Source organism: Poecile atricapillus, chromosome 1 (assembly GCF_030490865.1).
Source record: "Poecile atricapillus isolate bPoeAtr1 chromosome 1, bPoeAtr1.hap1, whole genome shotgun sequence".
NCBI classification, from domain to species: Eukaryota; Metazoa; Chordata; class Aves; order Passeriformes; family Paridae; genus Poecile; species Poecile atricapillus.
Genome location: NC_081249.1, coordinates 19,093,600 through 19,104,254, shown reverse-complemented (window position 1 = coordinate 19,104,254; position 10,655 = coordinate 19,093,600). Strand labels below are relative to the sequence as shown.

At 41.1% G+C, this 10,655-nt stretch overlaps 1 long non-coding RNA gene across 2 annotated transcripts; it reads right to left on the bottom strand.

The window, feature by feature from the left end:
- Positions 1-2,131: 2,131 nt before the first annotated feature.
- Positions 2,132-10,446, bottom strand: LOC131591047 (uncharacterized). Of its 2 annotated transcripts, none has more exons than XR_009280241.1 (4): positions 10,392-10,446; positions 9,644-9,786; positions 7,431-7,547; positions 2,132-3,194 (listed from the first exon to the last, which is right to left on the bottom strand). It is a non-coding gene; the product is annotated as an uncharacterized LOC131591047 (long non-coding RNA). The 2 variants fall into 2 exon arrangements; XR_009280240.1 differs by having other exon boundaries at positions 7,431-7,544.
- Positions 10,447-10,655: the final 209 nt, after the last annotated feature.

Sequence of the window (10,655 nt, the reverse complement as noted above, 5' to 3'; positions counted from 1 at the left end):
CATTTCAACAAGGTTGGTGATGGAATGTGCTCAGCCTCTGTTCTGAAAATTAAGACTCTGGACTTTCCATTGGCATTTTTTTAATGGAAAGATACATAATGGTCTTCATTTTGTTCCTCCACTGTGTGAAAATTTGAGTGGCACAGTACAGTAAAAACCCACCAAGTTGTCAGCTTTGCTTTTGCAGGGAGGCTCTGGAGCTTTGGTGTGGATTTCCCAAGTGTGTCTCAATCCATTGCAGCCACCGCACAGGAGCGCTTCTGTTTTCCTCTTGTCTTGCTCTGCTTGGGGCCTGCAATGAAAGGTCCTTAGCCTTGGTCACTAGCCTTTAGCTGAAATGATCTTTGTAAACTGTGGTCCCCTCCAACCTTATAGTGATTCTGTAATCATTGCTGGCAGCAATGCCAGCAGTGTTTGTGATCCAGCTGCCTGTACTTCTGTTCTGGAGTTTTTCACCTCACTAGGAGAGATTGCATTTCTTTGTAATTTTGTCAGCCAAGGTGAGAGCTGTGGGGAGAGCAGGGGGGTCTGGCTTGTTAGAAATGGGGATACCATTTAACTAACTGCTTTCAGACATCCATTTCCATGGTGGCTGCCTCTGATGGTGAAGACTCACCCATCTGGTATCAGCTTAATGACTGGAGCCATCACTTTTCCCTCTTGTTTTGCTTCTCTTCATCTACTTGGACACAGCAGTTCCTGTTACTCACTGTAGTCTGGGGGTAAGGGCTGGAGGACCTTCCCACAGCTTCCCACATGCCTGTCACCCCAGCCTCACTGTACAATCTATGCTTTCTCCTTCCCTGAAAGAAGCTGTGTCCTACACTCCTGGAATGAGGGCACTGGGTATCTGAAGAGAGGAAGGAGTGCTCCCTTGGAAGTGCCCAGCTGTCACCAGACTTTTTCAGCTGAAGGATTTCTTCATGCAGGATCACTGGGGGAATAGGTGATTCCTTCAGCAACTGTCTCAGCACCACTGTGTTTAAATTGCAGTGTAGATTGGTAAGGAAATATTGCTTCTTTACATGAAGAAATTGTGTTTCTTACAGGTGTTTGTAAGATGCCTAAGTTCTGGAGGTGTAAGATCCTTTTGAAGATATTTAAAAAATTAGAAGCATCCTCCTTTGAAAATCAGAGGTCTTCAGCTGGGCAGAAGAAGACTCTCATACACTCATTGGTTTTAGTGGACTGGTCTGTACTGTTTGTCCTGCAATATTTAACTGACAAAGAGTCTTTCCCTTGCTGTCACTTCTCTTTTTTTGCATAAGCAGAAGAAAGTTTTATTTCATTACAACCCCCAAAGTTATATTCTATTCTAAGAATCCCAGCCAAGGCAAAGAAAAAAAGCACAACTGTTCCTATCCCTCCTTATACCAGCAGACACTGACACATCGTTAACATTAGGCTGGTATCACACATGATCCAGTCTGCATGAACATACTATTCTGTATTTGTTGAGTTTAATCTCTAGGCTTGTTTCAAGGTGAAGCTACTCAACTGTTTTAAAAATTGTCACTAAATCATTACAGCCCAGACCACGGGACTGCAATTTTCCCATTGATCCTCCCGTGTCAGCAGCATCGACATGGATGTGGGAGCATCACTGCCATAGAACACCCCCTCCCCGTGCCCCCCCGTTGCCTCTGGTATCTCTCAGCCAGCAGCAGTGTTTGTGGCTCCATAGCCAATCTGACAGAGCAGAGGGGCTGGCACACACAGGAGGGCTCTGCAGGTGAGGTGTGAAGGGTGCAGAAACAGAGACACAGACTCCCTGACCCAGACCGCCGTGTCCCAGGGCTCTGCCACCTGCTTCCATCGGCTTCAAACACAATGGACGTTTATGATAATCCGTTGGGAATCTTCACCGTGATTCAGTGAGTAAGCTAATACATCTGTTCTTCCCATTTTAAGCTAATGGGAATATAAATATTTAAATATATGCATACTTTGCAAGGGCAATATGGCTTTGAATACACACCTCTGTGCCCTTAATGGTAAGGCATGCTTTGAAATGACTTAGTTAAACACTGAAAATAGTTTGACCTTTGAATTAAACTAATCTAAGTAGCATTTCAACAAGCGGTAACACAGACATTCTAGATAATTTATTGAAAATGCCATGGAGCTGCAGTGAACTTCAGAAAGTGAAGAAAGGAATCAGGCATTTTCTTTCTAAAAGAATGCTGACTCTCTCAGAAGTTTTAAGAATGTTTTAGTAAGCATGTATTTGTGTCACAAATGGATTTGAAAGATCCTGAAAGCAATGAAGCAAATTCCCATTAAACTGCATGGTATGCTTGTCTTTGAATAATGAACTCATACTGTAGATAAATTATTCAAGATTTCACTGTATTGTATGTATCTTGGGTCATAGCATAGGATATGAGGTTTGTTTAAAGAGTGCCTCTCTGCATTTATTTGCTAAAAGAGGTTGTCCAATACTTAGGAGGGCTGGGAGCTGGTATGCCTGGATTCTGCTCCCAGTTCCACCAAAGGCAATTCTTCAGCTCCAACCCAGGTTGGAGGTTTTTTTGTTTGGTTGGTTTTGATTTTGGTTTTCTTATGTTGTTGTTGTTATTATTTGTTTTCTCATTTTGAATCTTTGGTATTTTATCATCTTTTTGGATGTAAAACTAGTACTTAATGAATAACTATGCCAGGAGAGTTAAGTTTTGCATAATCCAAATCTTCAAGAATCGTAAAGCTTTGGACTCATCTGGTCCCTTTCTACTTGAATAGAATTGTCTCTTCCTATTGAACTGGACTGCAGCTGAAACAACTTTCTCTGGATCTTTCAGTGATGTAGGTTTTTTGTGAATTATTTAACTTGTTTTGCCTCTATTTAATTTTCCACAAATGTGACAAAATAAAATAAGTCCAAAGACATCTGTAAATTTTCATTAACCATATGATTGTCAGATTTGTTCATCTATTCCTTCTGCATTGTTTGCTTTTTGTTACTCTTTTTTAAAGTTTAAAATCCATGCTAGAAATTTTTTGAATAGGGATCTTGTCTTTACCAATGAAAAAGCTGGAGTATATTAAAATAAATTCCAGAATTCTGAGTAGTTTCTTTATCAAAAAAACTCTGTCCTTCCTCCCCTCCATGAATCCCAAGGCAGATGGGCCACTGCTTTGGGGCCAGCTTGCTCCCTTGTTCTGGATGCAGCAGCTGAATGCAGGAACTGAGCAGGCTTCAAAAGGAAAGAACAGAGAGACAAAAAATATAGCAAATAAAGAACCACATTTACAAATATTTCCCTTTTCCAACCTTCCCTCCTCCAAAGACAAGAAAACAAACAGCAAACCTGGAATGGGAAATGCAGATGGAATACAAACTGACACAGTCTTGGGAGCAGCAGAGCTCCATGTACACAGGACCTGCTTGGGGTTACGCTGTTGCTCCTGGTCTTCCAGAGCCTCTGGATACTTTGCCTTTGAGGACTGCTGGACTTGCTATGTAAAGCAAGGCAACCACTGCCAGTTTAATGGGGCACAGCAACCCAACCCCTGCAGGATTTGCTGAATAAATTGATAGATAGGTTCATCTTTCCATATGCTCCTTCACATTTCAGGGGAGCTTCAGGAAGTGTGTTTGGAAATTCAGACTTTTCAGCAAGGGTACCCTAACCCCAAAGACTGTACAATGGGTGTTGTTTTTAAAGTTCATATGTGCTGGAGTTATGCTCAGCAGGCTTAGAACTGATCATTAATGTTGTTTTTTTTTTCCCAAGCGGAATTCTTTGAACATATTACATCAGAACAAAAGATGCTTGGAATGAGTGGGCAGAGCTTGTGCAAGCTCTACCATAGAGCCATGAGAAAGAGGCAGAACTCTCGATTATGCACATTCCCCTTATAACATGAAGAAAGCTGGCAAGTCCTGAACAAGCATAAGGAATTTGAAAGCTTAAAAAGAAAGGAAATATTCAGACACAGTCATTACAGTCTCAGTTCTTTGATTATTTGGACAAGGAGTGCCAGCGATACAGAGTGAATTAAATAAGGATTCTTGTATAGTCATCAAGCCGCTGTATTATCTGCTGCAGAATTCAGTCTGATGTAGGCTGGTTTTTTTCCAGAGAACTGAGCAATCCCCCAAAGTCAGTAATACAGCTCCCTATCTGCTTGTGGTGTACCCACAAAATTTGATCTGGCATATGCTCCTTCATATATATATATCTGAGTTTTCATCTCTGTGAAAGCCATTTATCTCTATAAACAACTGTGCTTCATTGCATTCAGAATGAAGAGAAGCAAGAAAAATCCAAACCAAACCAACAGAAAACCTCAAAGAAAGCAATATATCATCATCTTATAAGAGCTGAGCAGGGAGGGTTATGCCTTTATTGGGGTGCTCTTCTGGTTCTGTTTCTGACACACTCTTCTCTGAATGCCCATCAAGCTCACTATGAAATGAACTTGAGGGAGTTTAACCTGAGGAATCTGCTTGCTGGAATACAGTGTTTGTGGATTCAGTGTCACTGAATACAGCTTCTGTGATTTGGCAGCAACAAACATCTCCCCTATGCAGCTGCACAGTGCCGTCCCCAGAGCACCACTCCTGACTCACAAAGCATCATAACAACAGGTGTCCCACCATGGACATGCCTGGAAGATGACAACGTCTGGCAGTCGTGGCCTGGGACAAATAAATGCACTTTTGGAGCCAATTCATATCAAAACTTGACAGAGTAGGTTAATAATGTAAAGGATTCCAAAACCAGTGATTTGTACTGCTCATTGTTAAACTTTCAAACTACAAAAAAAGACAGGTATTTCCTGATTTGAATCTCTTTGTCTTTGTAACATTAAAGTCATACCTTTTTCATTAAAGAGGGAAAAATAATTTACTAGCTATCATAGTAGTTCATCAGACTTAACAGTTTTGTATTCATCTGTGTACATACAATGTGAGCAGCTAATAATGCTTATTAACTCCACAGTCAGAATCTCTTCCTACACAAAGAATTTCCCTAGACAAAGACCCCTACTAAGTGATTCCAAGATGTGTTTTTCTTAGAAGTTTAGTTCAGATCAGAAATGTATTCAGGAAGCAAATATTCTGTTCTGTTTACTGTACTTGCATTCTCAGTGTGAATGGAGCGGTGCTGGAGCACACAAACTGCATGTCCTTCTGCTGAACCAAGTAGATGGGGTCCAGAAAGGTATTTGCTACACATCACTCAGCACTCAGCATCCTGTGTAGGGCCCAAACGAGAGATAGCTCAAAGTAATATCCCTAAAATGTGTCCAGGTTGGCCCTCAGCTGCTCTGTACCCACCATGTCACCCTGGAGATCCACTCCAATTACACTGTGCTATTTGCCAATGCAGAGATGCCCTAGACTTCTAAAGGGGACAGTCAAAATCAGACTGGCACTGAGCCAGATCAGCTATTAGCTTGTTGGCCTTTGCAGCAGTTTGCATTGAGATTATGGAGAGGTGCCGAGCAGGAAATCTATGACTGCAGTGTGGGTGGTGTTTCAAGTAGGTTTTAGCTTTAGGTTAGATGAGGGTTTCTGAAAGGGTGGTCTTAGTGACTTTTTTCTTGCTTCTAGAAAAGATGTGTTGTTCCCCCTTGTTTTGTTTTTTTTTTTCAAGCTATGCTCATCATCATTATGTGAAAGGTTGTGTCAGGATAGAGAAAGTTCTAGCCAATGCCAACAAAAACTGTCACTAAAACCCACTGTCACAAGCCATCCACTTTGAAACAAAGGCAAAGTAGAGCAAATGTTACAAATACTCTGTCAAAGAGATCATCTGGGTGATATAACTGGATCTGTGACCTTCCTTAACTCACAGGGGATCTTTTCTGCTCAATAGGCCACTGAAATAGCTGACTTCTGGCTAGATTTAAATAAGCCACTTGTAAATAATTTTGTCATGTGTACTGGGAGGGAAAAAATCTGGCTACAATTGATTTTGTTCCTGTACTTTCACAGCATTTTGCCACAAGCCCTCAGTATTGACAGTCTTCCCAGACCTACAGTGAATTCACAGTGGCTGCCCTAAATATCTCATGCCTGCTATTTTCTCTTTCCCTACATGTTCATGTTGAATAAACATTGAAACCATTTCTGTCCTTCAAATATTTGCATACTGTGCTAAAGTGCCCAAAAAGGCAAATGGGTAAAATTGTTCTTTGATCAAGTATGTAAGTGATACTTTACTGGGAAGGTACAGATGGGAATGGCCAGCAGCTCACTGTTAATCTGAGTTATGCTATGTTTGAATGTACTGTAAAGCTTACATTCATTTTAAAGGATGGGATATTGGGATAATGAAATCCTTTGCTTCAGTCAGCTGTTCCAGCTTAGCTAAGAGTAGTGTAAGTGATTATGGCTATCATCTCACACTAGACCATTTTCAAGTTTTGTGGAAGGATGGGTGCCCTCAGACATGGGACACTGAGCTCTTGTTGGACAGGAAAACAGTGGTGGTCTTTGAGATGGTGACCCATGGCTCAAAGTAAATCATTGTGACAAATGGTACTCTTTTGAAAAAGGCCAGGGACTGACAGCCTTGGCAGAAGGTCACCTGGCAATGAGTTCAGTGTTGGTCCTGCTTTGAGCAGAAGGTTGGAAGAGAGACTTCCAGAAGTCCCTCCCACTCTGAATGGCTCTGTGATGATGTTAACAAGATGGTGGAGAGGAAATATGCTAGAAGTAGCTTATGAAAAATAAGTTAATGTGCCTCTCAGAGGTCCCAGACCTTAAACATAAGCAAAATACTGATGTTGATGAAATCAAGAGAGCTGCAGGCAATTACAGCACAAGCATGGAAGATTGTATTAGGGAATCAGATGCATGGTTAAATTGGCAATAACACATTTGTCTCCCTCCTCTTTGATGTCCTTCCTTCCTTCCACCTTAATACCCAAACTTGCCAGTGGCACAGTTTGTAGTGGCAACTTCAGTTTCCACAAAGTTAATAAACTGAAATGACATTTTTTATTCTGTCCTGAGACTGGCCAGCTATTTGTTGGACTTTCAAATTGGGAGACCAAACTGAAACACAGCTTTCGTCAGTCCTGACAATTTAAATGTGCTTAGCTGGTGGAGTTGCAGAAGAGCATCCCCAGGTTGTTCAGTTTCAGTTTGCAATAAAGTCTCAGTGTCAAAATAGCTCAGGCTTGCATGGGTCTGCATGTGGCAGAGCAGAGCTTAATGTGGGCTGAGACATCCTGGTCTTCATCATGACAAACTAGAGCTCTCTCAGAACTTGGGGTAACTCTCCTCTGCAATCCACCATGAAAACATGTTCTTGCACACCTCAATTTAATAGCAGGTACAATTTTTTTTTTAAATGGTTGTCTGGCACCTGCCTGCATCATGAGTCACCTTTGATAATGTGCCTCTTTGAGCACTGTTTTCAGAGGTATTTGTGTGTGTTTCTACTGAGAGTGAGTCTGGAACAGAGGGCCCTTACCTGCAGCTTTACTAATCAAGCATCAGTTTCTGGTGTTTGACAGCAGAATTGGTGGTCATTTCAGAGAATTCTTCAGTATATTTCTGTGATTTCACGATGGGTTTTACTGCAGAGCTGCTGAGAAAGGAAAATACTCATTTGCATGCTGCAAAGCATAGGCAAGGAGCCAGATCTGTGCCATTACAATATCTGATCTCTGTAAGGCAAACATCCTTTTGAAAGGAGCTAATGTTTCTGTCTATTCTATTCTGATTCACAGTTCAGCACTTTCCTCATTCAAACACCCTGGGGAAGAGTTAACTGTATTTTTCTCTTCTCCTTTTATCTTTATTCCTGGATTAAGTGAAGAAATTATTGGTTCATGTTACAGCCCTTTTTCCCATTGCAGTAAATCATGTGCAATATTTCTTGCTATTGGTATGCTTCATGTCACATATACCCTGTTCATGTCACACTGAAATAGTTATTTGCATGACAAACATTCAGGTTGTATCCTATGAGTTACCCCATAGGTACATGCTGTTAACTAATGCATACATACACATATCTTAGAATGAGCTTTCTATCAAAAGCAAAAAATTGCTATAAATCCTTTAATAACAAATGTTCTTGATTATTTTTTGCTTCTGTTTATGAAGAAAAATCATAATATTTAATATAGTCATTAGTAGAATCTCAGCACTAATTTTTTATCTGCTGTTCACTTGCTGCCTATGCTTTGCAAACACTTTCCAAGAATCAAATTATAAGAGTCACGAGCTGGAGTTTCTTCTTTCTGAGGGGATATGACTGACTATTAAAAGGACCTTTAATTCTGTGAATACAAACATTAAAATTATTTTTCTATAAATACCATGCAAAATGAAATTAATATTTATTACTTGTATTCCTGCCAGGAAATTTAATTGCTGTTCACAGAGAGCAAGTATGGAGAAAAAAAATCATTTAAATATTTAAACATTTCCTATATATGCTTTATCTGTGAAAAAACAATCCAAACAAAACAAGCCTAGACCAAACCCACAGAACTCTTATAACAGGAAGCACTGTGCCTCAGCACAAAGACTGGTCATGTCTTCCCCATCAGTCAGTCTGCTTACGCTTTCTCTAACACAGCAGCTGCCCTCTACCTACACCTGCAGTGTCCGTATGGCCCCCTTGCCTTTCCAGATGAACAGGCACAGGAGCTAATTACTCTTGAGATGATCCCCCATGTAAAGTCTGGGGAGCATTTCAGAAGCACAGCACAAGTCTCTCCCTGCTGAACCAACATTCCCAGCATGCTGAAATGCTGAATAAATACCTTCTCTCCAAAATCAGTGCATGCTGTATACTGCTCCTTCATTTAAATAACATTTTTGTATCCCAGGGCTTCGGGGTTAGAGCGCTGTAATGTGAAGGCAAGTTATCCCTGCATGGTTTCTGGCTCCAATTGTAGCCCAGGCTATTCAGGAATCTTTTTCTTCCAAATACTTCTGCTTGGTCCCACGGTGGCTCTACTGACAAATTCTGTGCTCTGTGAGTGACAGCCCACAGCAGCATTGGGTATGAACATAAGGCTTTTCCAGACAGTCCTTCCTTCCCAGGAGAGGCCCAAGGCCCTGCTGGTGCCCCAGAGCCTTCCTGCTTCAAACCCCTCCTGCAGCGGTCCCTGCTGAGGGACCACCACCTGGGGAGGATGGGGTTAAGGAGGATCTGAGCTCCTGGTCTGGGGTTGCCCCAGCAAAGGTGTCCCAGCCTGTGTGGGTTTGTCTGCTCCTACCCCACTCTCAGCCACATTTTTCAGCACTGCTGGAGGGGGCTGTACAACAGCTGTGCCTCACAAGCTCAGCTTCCCAGGGTAGGAGCTTCCAGATTAAAAGCTTCAACTGTTCTTTTATGATGCTACAGCAACAGCCTTTTGCAGGAGGTACAGCTGCTTCTAAACACCTGTGGTTCCACATACACAGGTTAGCAAAGACGTCAGAGTTTCACAGCTTGCCTGGGGTTTTACCTAAGATCCTGCCATCAGTCCCTGGGATCTGAAGTGGGGGTAACAGGCTGCATTTCATTACATGTTTGTCTTTCAAATGAGACTTAGTTTTCTTTTACCTCAAGAGTACAGCAATGTTTTGTTAACGTTGATATATTGAAGCTGGAACAGCACAGCTCAATGGATGCTAATGAGCTTTAAACAAATGGAAAAGACATATGAATGCTTGCCTAGTTCCAACCTTGGCCAGCTGTACCAGGTAGCAGGGGAGGTTGCTTGTGGGGAACAAGTAAGTAGCATCAGTCCTCTCCAGAGAAATTGCTCAACGTCCTTGCCCATGCTGACGCAGGAAAATATCTCTCCAGCTGTCAATCCTTCAGTCTCCTACAAGAGGAAAAAATTGCTGTGGTTTGTTGTGACTACTTCTCAGTTTAACTGGTTTTTATAACCAAATATTTTAGCCACACAGAAAATAAATTTCAACAGTCAAATACAACAAAGATTTGAAAAAATACTTGTGGCACTAGGAAAACTGTATCCTTTTCTATAAAATCATAAGCAAAAGCAGGGAGAAATATCTCCCACTTTTTTAATTCTGAAATTTGCTATTTACTTATTTCTAAATAGCTACAGTTGATTTGAAAGGATACCTTAAAAAGTAAGGAAGGAAAGGCATTTTTTTCCAGGACTTGCAATTTCATTCCTTGCTGGAGGTTATGAATTTTTTTTCTGTGCAACACATTAACCTAGTCAGAAAGAGAATTTAAAAAAAAGTAAGCAGTATTGAGCAGTTGGTGTATTCCTGAACATCTCTATAGGAGGAAAGGTTTCTTATAAATTAGTATTCCTCAACTCTAAGAAGCTTTCTCTCTAATTCATATGGGTCAAAACAGTTCCTCTCACGAAAACAATTTAGAAAATTCAAAGGTAATCCAATTCTAGGCTCTCTGCCATCCAGATGCTTGTATCCAGAAGGAAAAAAAAATCACCTTAATCCTTTTCTGTTTTTATAATTACTTGTTTTTCCTATTCCCAGAAGTTCTTCTGTTGAACACAAAAGTTACCATATCCAATTATACCTTTTTGTCCTTGCTTATAAAATCTTCATGTTTCCTCAGTTATATATTAACACAAGATTAATCACTTGATCAATCTCAGGGTTTTTTTCCATCTGGCAGAGTGACAGCCACCAGCCATTTGGTGGCATGTTCTTGTCGCTGCCCGAATCGGCCTCTTTTGCCTCGGCTAGCTGT